Genomic DNA, 14011 nt, shown 5'->3' with positions numbered 1-14011 from the left:
CTTTGTTCACATTCGGGGGTGTAGGATATGTACATGGCATCAAAGGGGGGTGTTCTCTTTGGTTCTGTAGAAGAATCTTTGCAAGCTGGGAGAGGCTTTAAAAGCCATCAGAAGGGATGCTGAGTCCCTGCCAAGGTGCTACCCAGCTTCTGCATGATGCTCTCACGTGACAGGAATCGTGCTCTTCAGCCAGCTCAGACCCCTCCTGGAGGGCCATGCCTCCCTGGGTCTCCAGGGACCGCAAATGACATATACATCCTGAATATCAGATGGGGTTAGGCGAGGGGAAGTTAAAGACTGTAATCATCTCCTCTGACCTGCCCTCCAGATTCTGCAGTATCCTGACATCCCCTTCCTGTGAGCACTTCACAAACACCTGTGCCGTTAAAGCTCACAGCCACCCTGTAAGGAGGGACATCATGCACTGTTTCACACTGAGAAATGCCCTCAGTAGCCCATCCAAGCTCATGCAGCCAGGTGGGGCAGGTACCAAGGTGCAAACCTAGGTCTGTCCCATTTGGCATTGACGCCCTTGGCTACATCCTGTTCAGCTGGAATGGGTCCTCTATGAAGCAGAAGTTAAGAACATTCTGAATCTTTTTTTTTTCTTTTTTTCTTTTTTTTTTTTTTTTTGCAGTGTGGGTACTGAGATACATCCTCAGGGTCTTACTGAATTGCTGAAGCTGGCCTTGAACTTGCAATCTTCCTGCCTCGGCCTCCCAATTGCTGAGGTTACAGGCGGGCCCTACTGCACCCAGCGCTCATAATCATTTGATGAATGGAGAGAAACTGCTACAACCAGAAAGACTGCATCCAACTTCAAGGACAGACACCCAAACTCCAATCCAGGTCAAGTGACTCTGTAGGAAAACCCTTCCCAGCAGGACCAGAGACCGTGGAGAGTCCACAAAACAGGGACTAACAGGCAAGTGACAAGAGCAGGCTCTGTGCCCAGTGATTTCCAAGTCACAACTCCCTTAGCCACCCAACAACCTACAAGGTTGGTTCTGTTTTGACAGAGGAGGGGATTGACATCATAAGTGGGCAACAGCTACAAAAGGTGTTGGAGCCCAGTCTAAAGCCCTGAGAGCCGCGCCCAGAGCCCACCTGCTGCACCTCGTCATAATCTAGCACTCGAACATCTGCTTCTCCCCACCAGTCAGAGGCACATCACCCCCTCCATCGCCACAGCTGGCAAGGAAGCCTCCACACAGGCCCAGCTCTGACGGCATGAGTCATTTACAAGCTCTGGACCGTCCAAGGTCTTCAAGTTCAAGGAGCTGGTGACTCAGTGCAGTCTCTCCGTCCAGGGCTCCGGATTTCTCTTTGTCAAGTATACAGATCTGTATAAGCTAAGGTCTGTTTACTAGAGCAAAACAAAGAAGCCAATGAAGGCAAACAAAATCAGTAGGAAACACATTGTTTGAGCCAGTCTCTGGGCAGCAGACAATAGAAGGGAAAAGACCGCAGAGAACTCTGCAGATCAAAATTGCCTTGGAGTCTCAAACCTGCAGACCTATTGTGTTGGCAGCTGAAGGGGATGAAAGAGCCTCCAGAGAGGCCATGCAAGTGTCCAAGGGGGCCACGGCCGTCCAGGGCATCTCTGAATGACCAACGCCCTTTTCGGTTGGAGGATGTGGCTACACAGTAAGCAGGGCGGGGTTTCCTGCAAACACCCCGTCCCTTGCCCGCCCGCTGCCTCCCCAGGTCCTCTGTGCTATCTGACAGTGTGGCTTACGGAAGTGCCTGTCTGCTATTCAGTAACTTCTAGGCGGGTCCTGTTATTATTATTAAGAAAGATAAGATTACGACTAATAACAACACTCCTGACATTTGAATGCCTTGCACCCTATCACTCAGCCTTCTCTCTGAGGGAGGGTAGAGTTCAAATTCCACATTGTGTTCCTCCAGAGGCCCAGCATACCAATTCACTCAAAGACAGATGAAATTTCCAGAACTTTCTTAAGTGTTTTTTCCCTCTTTGATTTACAGTGCCACGCACTCTGCAGTTTGAGCTGCCACAGGGAAAATGCCTACCGTTTTACCTACAAAAACCACACTTACCTCTCAACCCCTCCCAAGAAACTGCTGAAAATCTCCCTAGAGACTGCCCCCGACTAATTTTTGCATTCACCCAGCCTTGAGGGTCCTCAGCAAAGAAGGCTGTGGGTGGCACAGATGGGGCCGCACCCAGCAGGTGTGGCCACACCCAGCGGGGCAGGCGAACAACACGAAGGTAGACCAGTACTTCACAGTAGCATACTGGGGAGGAAAGGAAGGAAGGAGCGGGGCTATGAGGAGGAACAACTGGGCTGGGAGTGGTCTGCAAAGGGGCCAAGCTACGCGGGAGGCGCAAGAAGGCCTGAGAAGGTCACATGTGTGCCAACCTCTGAAGGTCAACGAGGAATCAGATGGGTGGAGGACACCGGAGAGGAGCAGGGAGTTCCAGGCACATTCAAGGGACTCAAAGGAGACCAAAGGGAGCAAACAAAACAGAGCAGGGTGGCGCCGACGCAGCTGGCAGAGCCAGCAGGGGCAGGGCGGGCAAGGCCCCTCCAACGTCCACATCCCGGGCCTGGGGCCTGTGTTCCAATGAGGAGGCGTGAGAGCGGAATCGCAGTCAGTTCTGCTGCCCCTCCAGAATGAGGCGTGAAATGCCCTCTGAACAAGGCCTGCCCGGAGGAGGAAGCCTGCAGCCCTGCCTGCTCCTCATTACTGGGCCCGACGTAGGAACTGCAGGAATCCTCAGGCACCTTTTAAGGGGCTACGGGATGTGCTCATGAAATCCCTTCCGGACACCCACCTGTGCCCGTTCTTCCTGCTGGTGGGAAGCAGCCATGACTACTGTCCATTGTTCTGGCAGCAAGTCACTCTGACCGTGGGAGACCAGGCCAAATGCTTCAACAGGCAGAGAGAACACACCAGGTCACCAAACTTCCTGGGAAAATTCCCTCTTTGTTTAGAAATGATGTGAGTTGTTTCTATGTTTCAATTAGAGAACAAACAAAGTTGCCCGGGAGAGTCTGGAGTGAGGTAGGAGAGTTACCATCAGCCACTGGCCAAGACCCCCAATTCTACCCTGAGGACACTGTCCACATCAGAGGGCGGCCTCAAAGCCCAGGGGAGCATGGCGGGGGGTAGCCCCTGTGTTATCCACTCCCAAATCACCCCAGAGTGATGCTGGTGGATGAATCCCCCCTTCAGGCCTGAGCCTGGGGACAGGGCCAGGATGGCCTTCATAGGGACTAGAGAGACAACACAACCCTATTTGTCACCATGTCCCTCCTCAGTGTCCTGAGATGACAAGATGATGATGTTGATGACCACCTCTGACAACTCCTATTACAACAATGCTCCTGAGCATTTATTACCCGCCACATGTTCATGATTTAAATCTCAACAACCCTACTATTACCTCCATTTTATAGACAAAACACAGAGGCTCAGAGAAATTAGATAAACTGCTGCGATCCCATCCCGACTGATGTCCACCAGAGGAGCCAGGATTCCAGCCAGGCACCCCGGCCTTCTCACCACCAACTCACACCCCACCTCGTGCAGTGAAGGTGACAAAGGGGAGGACTGGTGTCAACATGGCCATCCTCGGCCTCGGCACCAGAAACTGCCCAGAGGCTAAATCAGTTCACCTCGCAGAGAAAAACAGTGTATCCCAAAACCAGAAAAACATGGGTTTTATTTTTAAATAATCAAATTATGTATATTCAATTTAATACAAAGTTTGTTCCAAAGTTGACTTTGTCAGTTCTTCAATCTTCTCATCTGCTGCCTCAGAAGCAGGTGAGAGAGAAACAACAAGAAAGGGAATTTCTCCACTTAGCAGCCCATCTAGGGTGTGGGCGGGCCAATGCCCAGGACAGAGTTGGTTCCAGTTGTCTCTGTTCTTCCTTGATCCCTAGGGACATACCCACAGGTCACAAACCACAGCGGGTCCCACAGAGGAGGATGCTCACTGGGGATCAGCACAGAGAGGGCACCCAACTCTTCTCCCACATGACTGCATAATTTGATCGGCTTCAGCTCCCCCAGGAGACCTGTTTCCTGTGAGGCAGCACCTTGAATTTCCACTGAGCTGGGCAGGACATGACGGAGGGCAGCAGTCAGTCTCCACTGTCCCAAATGCCACTGCGTGGAGGCCGGGCGGGCCACCGTTTCCCCACAGCTCCCATACTGGGAGAGGAATCTGATCTGTTCCACGGAGGAGAACTCAGGTCCACAAGCAGCGACTGGACCTTGCGTTGGAACCAAGACTGGACCTGTGCTTTTTGTCTTTCCCTGTCACCGTCCCCACTCCCTTAGTCCAGCCCTTTGTTACCTGTGGGGAAGGCTGCCCAACTCAGCATGCAACCCCTTCCCTGGCCATGGCAAAGAGCCAGGGGGCCCAGTGTCCAGCTGACCCCTCACTTATGGCCCCAGCACCCACCACGGAAGCTGATAGAAGAGAGCACCTACACCAATTATAGATAACCAGACACGTGCCCACTCACCCCAAAAGGCCAAATCCACACCTAGTGGAAAAGTGGTAAGAAGGGTCCCCTGGGGCTGGGGACGGGGCACACTCCTGTAATCCAGTGACTCACAGGAGGACTGCAACTCGGCAAGGCCCTAAGCAACTCAGTGAGACCCTGTCTCATAATAATAAATAAAAGGGGCTGGGGGTGTGGTAAAGTGCCCCTGGGTTCAATCCCCAGTGCCAAAAAAGCCCTCTCCTTGCCTCTCCCCAGCGGGGCAAAGCGAGTCATGGAGGCTTCTTTGGCTCCATGTAGAGTCAACCTTCCCTGCTTCCTGCCCCAGCTGCAAGGGCTCGATATGGTGCTCCCTCTGGCTTTACTAAACTTCCTAACCCTTAAAAACATAAAAGCTATGAAAGGGAAGGAAAAGCTTATTAGAGGGCGGCTGGGCATTTGGGAAGGGCTCTCCTTGGTAAAAACACAACCAGCATTGTTTCTAACAGTAGGTTAAGAAAAAAGACTGTGCGGGCCCACAGCATCCCCCAGTGAACCTCCCTGGACACTGGGCACAACCACCTCACCTCGACCTCCTGGGAGAAGCTAGGGACATCCTCTGCCTCAGCTCAGGGCTCGGGACCCTCAGAGACACTCTTTACTGGGCCTAGAGAAGGAATCAAAGCAGTTCAACTCATGAGAGCAGGACCTGGTGCTCTAGATTAGGATCTACAGGGCCTGGGCTTCATGGAAGGTTCCAGAATGCCTGGAAATATGTACATGCCTCCGAGAGGAGGGATCCCTTGCTTCTAACACAGCAGGACCTGGGCACTCTGGGGAAGGTTGAGAACCCAGCTGCTCAGTCACTAGCGCTGCTGTAACAAGTACCACAGACGGGGAAGTTCAACCACAGGGAGTCACTGCTGACGGTTCTGAAGGCTGCAAGTCCAAGACTAGCCATGTCTCCTGTGATGGGGAAAAGGGTGAGCAGGGGCAAAAGAGAAAGAGGCCAACACACTTAGAAGCAGAGCGAGGAGCTTTGCAGAGAGGGAGGCAGGAAACAGAGAGACAAACACCAGATGACATCACTTGAGCCCCACCCGGGACCAAACCTCTCAGACCCAGGAGCCAGAGGGCTCCGTGGAGTTGTTGGTTTGTTTACATCAACCAGTTGGAGTTGGGCTTCTGCCACTTCATCACAGTCATTTGCAGGACTTTGGAAGAATCAGGCTGCAAAATGACAAGAGAAACAAGTTGCAAATGCCCATGGGGAATACTCCAGGTGGAAGGCACCGAGATGGTTTGGGGACTGCTGTGAGGTCTCTCCAACTCGCCTCCCGCCAGCCCTCTGGGCTCTCCCACAGCCTCCTTAAGGACAAGGAAAGACCCACAGTAATGAGCCCATGTGGCTTCAATACTTGGAAGATAAGAGAAAAAGAACCAAAGAGAGGAAAAGCTAATAACATGACTGAAGAGAGACTGAATTAGACTTTTACAGTAGAAAAGTAGAAGCATCGCTCATCCTGGTTTCCCAAGTTGATGGGCCTACGTAACAGTAGGGATTCTGGCAGACGCCAAGAGATGACTCCCTGTCCAGTGCTCCTCAAAGCCCCATCCCATTACAATGACTCCAAAATAATTTTCACCGGGTGTCTCTTGGTCATTTCCTGAAGCCAAAACAAAGCAATACTAAAATGAAAGCTGAAGACATTGGCATAAATCCTTCGGGCTGAAGAGAACCTAACTTGGCTCTGACCTAAGAGACCAATATAGGCGGGACAGCAGGGTGTTTCCAAACTCCAAGAGATAACTTCAGCCCTGCTTTCAGGTGGGCCCAGTCAGCCGCCAAGCAATGTGTGCAGGGAAAGTGAGAACTCACATGCACACAGCTGGCAGCAGGCGCACATGGGGTCAGTTTTAACGGAAGTTGCCCACACTGATGACATTTCTAAGTTTTAAGCAGATGATAAAAAGAAAAATTTCAAAGATTCAGAATCACAAAGAGTCTGAATCAGCTATTAATTGGCTTTAAAAAAAAAACTGATCTAAAGAAAGGGCTACATCACATTATATGCTGGAGAGAGACACGGAGGCCCCTCCTGGGCCCGTGTTCAATGACTGTGCTGTCCACTATAGTAGCCACAGCCTCACATGAATTTAAATCGTAGTTCATCAAAATGAAACTAAATTACAGCTTCAGTTCCTTGCTAGCACTAGCCACACTCCAAGCGCTCAGCAGCTACCCTAACAGCTAGTGCAGAAGTAGAACATTCCATCAGAGCAGGAGGTTCCAATGGACAGAGCTGCTCTCAGCTCTCTGACCCACCTCCCCAGTCAGAGATGGTGGCACAGGGCAGGCCACTGACCCAAGGGCAGCTGCCAGATGGCCAGGGTGGCTACAGATGGCCTGAGGACTCTGTTCAATAGAAAAGCAGTGACTGCCTCACCCACTGACTTCCCTCTTGGGGAACTCTGCAGTCAACTGGGAGTGGGACCGTAAAGAGGAGACACATGTAAGCAGAAATCATGAGGCAGAGAAAGAAGCCACAGATGGACAGGGTCAAGTTGGAGGAGGGAGTGTCCAGAGCAGAACTCTCCGGGATCTGAGAGGGCTCTCCTCTGCCTCACCTGGGCCAGATTTCCCAACGCTTGTCACCTGGAAGTCTGCTGCCAAAGCCAGGTCTCTGCACACGGGGCAGCCTGGGAGTGTCAGGGAAATCAACCAGAGTCCATGGCAGATGGTTGATGGGGTTGTTTACAGAAACCCAAGTCCCTGGCCCCTTGGTTGGGAGAGGACTTGGAAGTGTCCTGTACATTGTTCCTCAGTTCCCAGGGGGCTAGAGGGCCAGTTACCAAAATGGTGAGATTGTGGGTGGCACCACCTTTACTGGTATCCTTCCTTTTCCTGTCACTTCCCTTTCTTGCTGGAATTTCCTGGGACCCCCACCTACCTTAATACACTACTTACATACAAATCATTGGAGTCCATTTTTGGGAAACCCAAACTAAACCAGGTGCAACTGGAAAGTCAAGAACATCTGAGTCCTGCTCCATTCAGAGGATTGGAAAGTAATGAAAGATGAGAAGGCTCACCCATCACTGGTGGACACGCAAAATCGTACAGCTCTTTAGGTAACAGCTTGGAAGTTTCTTAGAAAGTTAAACAATCCACCTACCATATGACCCAGCCATCCCACTCCTAGGTATGTTACCCAAGCAAATAAAAACTCGTGTTCACACGAAAAGCTGTTGGTGAATGTTTATGGTGACTTTATTCTTTATCACCAAAAGCTGGAAAGAACCCAAATGCCTTTCAACTGGGGAAAGAGTAAACAAACAATGAACTACTACTCAGAATCAAAAAGGAACTGACACTTAGCAACATGGAGAGGTCTGAAAGGCTCTGTGCTAAGGAAAAGAAACCAGACTCCAAAGGCCACCTGTGTGACTCCATCTCTGTGACATTCTTGTAAAGACAAACATAGGGACAGAAGACAGACCAGTGATGGCCAGGAGCTGGGGGTTGGGGAAGGAGGCGACCACAAAGGGGTCTATGAGCACGTTGGGGGTGGGAGGGGATGAAAGAGTTCCCGACTGCGGCCACAGTCACATGACGATACATCGGTTGAGATTCACAGAACTGTGTGCTTTAAAAACGAAAAGGTCACTGTACATAAAGAACATCTTAAGTAACTGGGAAAAATAAAAATGAAGGCAATCCTCTAAGAAAGAATCCCAAAAACATACTCTTGGACTAGTTGAGCCCCAGCCCTCCTCAGCGTGGCCAGAGCTGTAAGGAAAGACACCCGAGTCAGAGGCAGCCCACACCAGGAGCCTGCCAATGCAGAATTACTCCTTCCACATCTCCTAAGGCCACCTGGAAACATGTCAAATATAGCTTAGTCTAGCAAATGGAGAATGTCGATCCAAGTGTCCATTGGAGAAATCAGAACTAACTTTCAAACAGTCACCAAAGAACTCCAGGAGACCTTGCCGGCTATAACTGGAATTTAAATGAAAGAGCACCAATGGGGCCTGAGGCTGTGGCTCAGCGGTAGAGCGCTTGCCTAGCATGTGCGAGGCCCTGGGTTCAATCCTCAGTACCATATAAAATAAATAAATAAAATAAAGATGATATTGTGTCCAACTAAAAAAATAATTTTTTTTTTTTTTTTAAAAAGAGCACCAATGGATGAAATGCTGGCATCGCCACACAGTGGAATATTATTTGGTCACCAAGAGGAATGTGGTACTGACACAGGCTACAGCACAGATGAGCCTTGGAAGCATGCTAAGTGAAACAGTTCCAATACAAAAGGAGATTACATCTATGTATATAAAATTCCATTTATGTGAATTGTCCAGAATGAGTGAATCCATAGAGGCACAACACAGACTGGTGGTTGCCAGGGCTGCAGTGGGAAAAATGGAAGATGACTACTGACAGGTACAGCGTTTCTTCTTGGGGTGACAGGAGTGCTTTGGGATTACACAGTAGACCCGGTGATGAAGCCAGGTCCCAAGGCTGGACTGACACCTTTAGTCCCTTATCACCAACTCCCACTTCTCTGTCTCCCACAGACTCCCATGAGCCCCTGGGTCAGCACACCTGCTGGCAAGGTGGCCTGTTCCAAGCTGCTTTCTCCATCAGATGGTCCCCCTGAGCACAGGTCTGCCTGCTCACCACTCCCACAACCCCAGCCCTGGAACACCAAGTGGCGTTCAGAATCGCTGAATGAATAAAATCAGAGGGCAAATTCAGGTGCCGTCCAAACCCCACCAAAGTACACCGTCTGAAAAGCAAAGCAGGAAGAACAGGCTTGAGCATTTCTCCAAGGCATGTCCAGCCCCGTTAACCAAGGCACAGAGTTGCCGTCAGGTGGCAGTTTTCTTTACCTCTCCTTCTGCCGGGACACACTCACAAAGGGCCCACGTGAGACCTGAAGATTAAGTGTGCACACACGTGTGCACATGCAGGCGACCTCTGAGGCAAGGAGCACAGGCATGTAGGCCCTCCAGGCCCCTCCCCAGACAGGGCTGCAGAGCCTCCAGGAGACGCTGCATTTTTCTGGAATTGTGTCATGATTCGCAGGGAGCTCACTCTCAGGCCTCCTTCCATCTCGGAGCTGGGTGGGGCTGCCCAGAGCCACCGCCAAGAGCTGGCCACTCGCACCATTCTTATGGCGAGCTCTGACCTCCGAAGAAGCGGGGTGCCCAGGATGAAGCCCCGGCTCTCAGCCCAGGCTCAGCAAGGTGGCGCCAGGAGAGCAGGTCAGGGGACGACCCATGCGGGGCTTGGACTCAATCAACTGGACACAGAAAATAGGGCAGCTGCACCAAGAAGTCCAAGCTTCTGGCTTAAAATAAAAGGGGAAAATTAAAATAAAGTTTTAAATACATAAATGCATAAAGTGGGGCAGGCAGGCTTGTCCCTCTTCTCCACAAGCTGGCAGGGGGCAGGGCTGTGGAGACCACTGAGCAGGGCGTAGAAGAGGCCAGTGGTCTTAAGTGACTCTGGTCCTGATGCAAGGCTAAAACTGACTTAACCCATGGAGCCTTTCCCTTAGAATTCTGGGACTCCATCAAGGGCCACCACTGTCTCAGTACCCCTCAGACCTGAGCTCTGAGGGGGTGCTGGGTGGTGTGGGTGCCACCATGTCATCCTGGGCTATCACCTCCGAGCTGCCTCTAGGCTGAGAAGGCAGAGGCAGCAACACCCTCACCAGCGGGTGGGCACACCAGGGACAGGCCAGCCTGAGCCCAGGGGAGGTCCTACCTGGTGGGGGGCAGGGCCTCTGCAGCCCATGCTGGCCATGACCTTTGCATCCCTGTGTCTTCCATCTTCTCTGAGAACACCTGGCCCTCTGGACACTTGGCTCACTGGCCCCAGGTGAGGAGGATGACTTACCAGATAAATAGGAGCAAGTATCCATGGCCCCGCCTCTCACTGTGTCCAGGGAAACGGAATGTTCTTTACCGGTGTCTCCTCGAGGGCCCCACAAACATGAGGCAAAAAGCCACTGACCAACCTTGACACCCCCCTCCCCCAAATCAGGAACTCAGGGCTGACAGCAAATGGAGAAGGTCACACTGCCATCCTCTCATGGTTCTACCTTTGCCTGTGAATCAGGCACAAAAGAGAAAGTTGGAAACGGTCTTATGGGAAACTTAAGAATCCAAAGGAGAACACTATTTGCCCAGGGCCATGCTGCCACTGGGAGTGGAACTCAGGCCTCAAGACACCTGGATTGGGGCCCTTTCCAGTCACGCAGTTCACTGTACCTGGGACCGAGGGCCTGGGACATGGGGCTCTCACAGATGCACAGGGGCCAGAGACAAACATTTTCTGAACCTATGCCACCCTCATCTCTAGGAAAGAGGATGTCCTGTCCACTGGGATCCAGCAGGGAGCTGGAACTTGACCAGGAACTTGACCATCTCTGCCCTGCAGAATCCCAAAGGGCCCCAACAGGGCAGCTCCATCCATCACAAGCCTGGGCTCCCAGGGGTCAGAGCATGAAGATCAGCTCAGACAACCCCAGGATTAGCAGCTGAGCTTCCACACCCCATCCACCGCCCCCCCCCCTCCTCCATGCATCCCAGGGCGGTCTTGCGCCCACACAGCTGCCCCTATTGGCACTAATATGCCCATCACTGTGCGGGGCAGCCAGGGACAGCACTCCCTGCCTCCATGCTCTATGCTGACCCAGAGCTACGATTGGCACAGCTGTCCAGAGGCAATGACCTCTCAGGCAGTGAAAGTGGGGTAAAAAGAAGAAAACAAAGTGATCCTCAATCACGGGAGGCCGAGGCTCACAGATGCACCACTCTGCAAATTCGAGGCCACCAACACCAAGGCCAATAGTTCTCAACCTGGGAAAATTTCTCCACCCAAGGATCATTTGGCAATATCCTGCGATATTTTTGGTTATCAAAACTGCAGGGGTACTCCTTCCATCTAGTGGGTAAAAGGCCAGAGGTACCGCTAAACATCTTATGATGCACAGACCATTCACCCTAGACACAGAATCTCAAGGCCCCAAATGCAAATAGTGCTAGGTTCACAATCCCTACTTAGATCTGACCAGGGGAAGATTGTTTCTTTTATTTCATTTCCCCAAGACACCTAACATCACTGCCCTATAAGAAAACAAGAATAAAATGTGAGTGAATGACAATTACAACTCCAGATAAATGCTCACAGTCTGTTAGAAAAACTCTGACTTTTCCTCTGTTACAGGGACTCTTGGTGATGGGGCTGTAGACTGGAAGGTGACCCTTTGGAAAAACAGTTGGGAGTGAAGTCAGGACAAAGTTCTGAGTGTGCTCTTAATGAGCTTCAGCATCCCAGAAAGGCCTTGTGACATCACCAACAGGCAGCTCAGGGGGCCTTCAAACCTGGGGTAAATAAGAAGTGCTGTGCTGGGGGGTGGGGGTGGCATGCCCGGCTTTAAAGTGGTTTTAATCAGAACCTCTTTGTTCCTTCAGGAAACTCTGTCAAAGGCTTCACATTCCGCCCTGAGATCTACTGTCTATGCAAATTAAGAATTTGAAATGCAGACAGTTTTAGGGCCAACAGCATTTTGGTGTTTCTTAATGTCAAAGTGAGAAAAGGGGGCGGGGAGGAGAAAGAATGCAAATGTTCTTAACCAGAAACACTTCCCTCCGGCCCTGGGTCAGGAATGGGTAGGACCTCTGCTGAAGGTGGGGTGGGGCGGGAGTCTGCAGCCAGGAGATGGCACAGGAGAAGCTGTGGCAAAGGCCTTTGGAGAGGTGCTGGGGAGGCCTGGGGAGGCCCACTTCACCCAGACCAGGGCCGTCTGTCAGAACTACATGGATCTCAGATTGACTGAGCGGCAAAGGCCAGGACACTGGGAGAAACAGCAACACACAGTCCCAAACGCTCTAGTCAGAGCAAGAGACTGAGTCCCGCCCTCCAAAGTGAGCTTCCCATTTTTTGTGCAGCTCTGACTGACTCATCAAGATGCTGATTTGGAAGACACAGAAAATGTAGAGTGTCTGACACCTGCTTACATACTCCTGGAAGTCAAAGTACCATGGAGACTTCACATCTGGGTTCAAACCCCACTTCTGCATTGAGCTTTCAGACCTGAAAGGAGCTGCAATCCTCTGAGCCCTTCAGTTTCTTCATCTGTAAAATGGAAATTCCAGGTCAACGGCTGAGCACCCAGGGGCCCTCCCTGAAGAAATGACGAGCAGTTATGATCTGAGCAGACAGCGGAAGGCCTGCGCACAGTGCGGGGCTGGGGGTCTTCCGGCTCCCAAGAGCCCGGGGGAGGACAAGACTGAACTCATCCACAGCTCAGCTTTCTTGTCTGAGCTGCAAGCCCCTACCCAGAGTGACAAGAACCCCGGAAAGGGCTGGGGCTGTAGCTCAGTGGTACAGCGCTTGCCTAGCACCTGTGAGGCACTGGGTTAGATCCTCAGCACCACATAAAGATAATCAATAAACTACATAAAGTTATTGTGTCCATCTACAACTAAAACAAAACAAAACAGGAAAGCAGAGGCCCTGCTGCGGAAGCATGATTTGGTAAAGAAAACCTGGAAAGCCATTTGGTAGCACTTAACCCATTCCTTCTTCACCCTAGGCCCATTTCCAGTTATCATCAGTGATGTCCCCACACCTGTGCACCCAGAGTCGTGACAGTAATAATCATACAATAATAATAGCCAAACTTTAATGAGCAATCACAAAATTCAAAGTTTTCCATGCAATTTGCATATTTGTACATTTCAATTCAACTTGTATATTTGATGCATCTGCTGGATTGTACACATTGATTCGATAGGTGTATTAAGTCACCCGTCTCTAAAAAGTAGGTATTTTTATTATCTGCTTTTTACCAAAAAAAAGGCTGAGACATGGAGAGATTAGTAACTTGCCCTAGGTCAGGGGTCAGCAAATGCTTTCTGTAACAGGCCAGATGGTAAATATTTTAGGGGGGCCATATGGTCTATGTCCCAACTGGTCAGCCCCAGCGCTGTAACAAGGAAACAGCCCCAGACAGCAGGTCAACAAAGAGCGTGGCTCAGTCCTAAGGGAATGTTACTTGCGATGTTGAATGTTGAATTTCATATATCAGGAACAATTTATCTTTTTTTTTTTTTTTGGCAACCATTTAAAAATGAAGAAATATTCTTGGCTTGTGAACCACACAAAATCATGTCAGGGGGACTGGCCCAAAGAGCTGCAATTTGTCAACCTGTGCCCTAGGTCATTCACCTAGTTGGAAGTCCTATTTCAACACCAGGAAGTCCAAGCTCTACAAGATGCATTCACAAACTCACTCTATCATCACTCCAGTTTCTAGCAAAAAGAAAGGGGCCAGGAGAGGTGGCATACACCTATAATCCCAGCAGCTCAGGAGGCTGAGTCAGGAGGATCCAAGTTCAAAGCCAGCCTCAGCAATAGTGAGGTGCTAAGCAACTCAGTAAGACCCTGTCTCTAAATAAAATACAAAATAGGGTTGGGGATGTGGCTCAGTGGTCGAGTGCCCCTGAGTTCAATTCCCAGTAACCAAAAA

The 14011-nt window shown here is 50.8% G+C and overlaps 1 protein-coding gene across 2 annotated transcripts in view; it reads right to left on the bottom strand.

The window, feature by feature from the left end:
* The window catches only part of Grk5 (G protein-coupled receptor kinase 5), a 192152-nt gene that overhangs the window by 147728 nt on the left and 30413 nt on the right, over positions 1 to 14011 (bottom strand). The window lies entirely within an intron of this gene.

Source organism: Urocitellus parryii, chromosome 5 (genome assembly GCF_045843805.1).
Source record: "Urocitellus parryii isolate mUroPar1 chromosome 5, mUroPar1.hap1, whole genome shotgun sequence".
NCBI lineage: Eukaryota > Metazoa > Chordata > Mammalia > Rodentia > Sciuridae > Urocitellus > Urocitellus parryii.
This window is presented reverse-complemented; position numbering and strand designations above follow the sequence as displayed.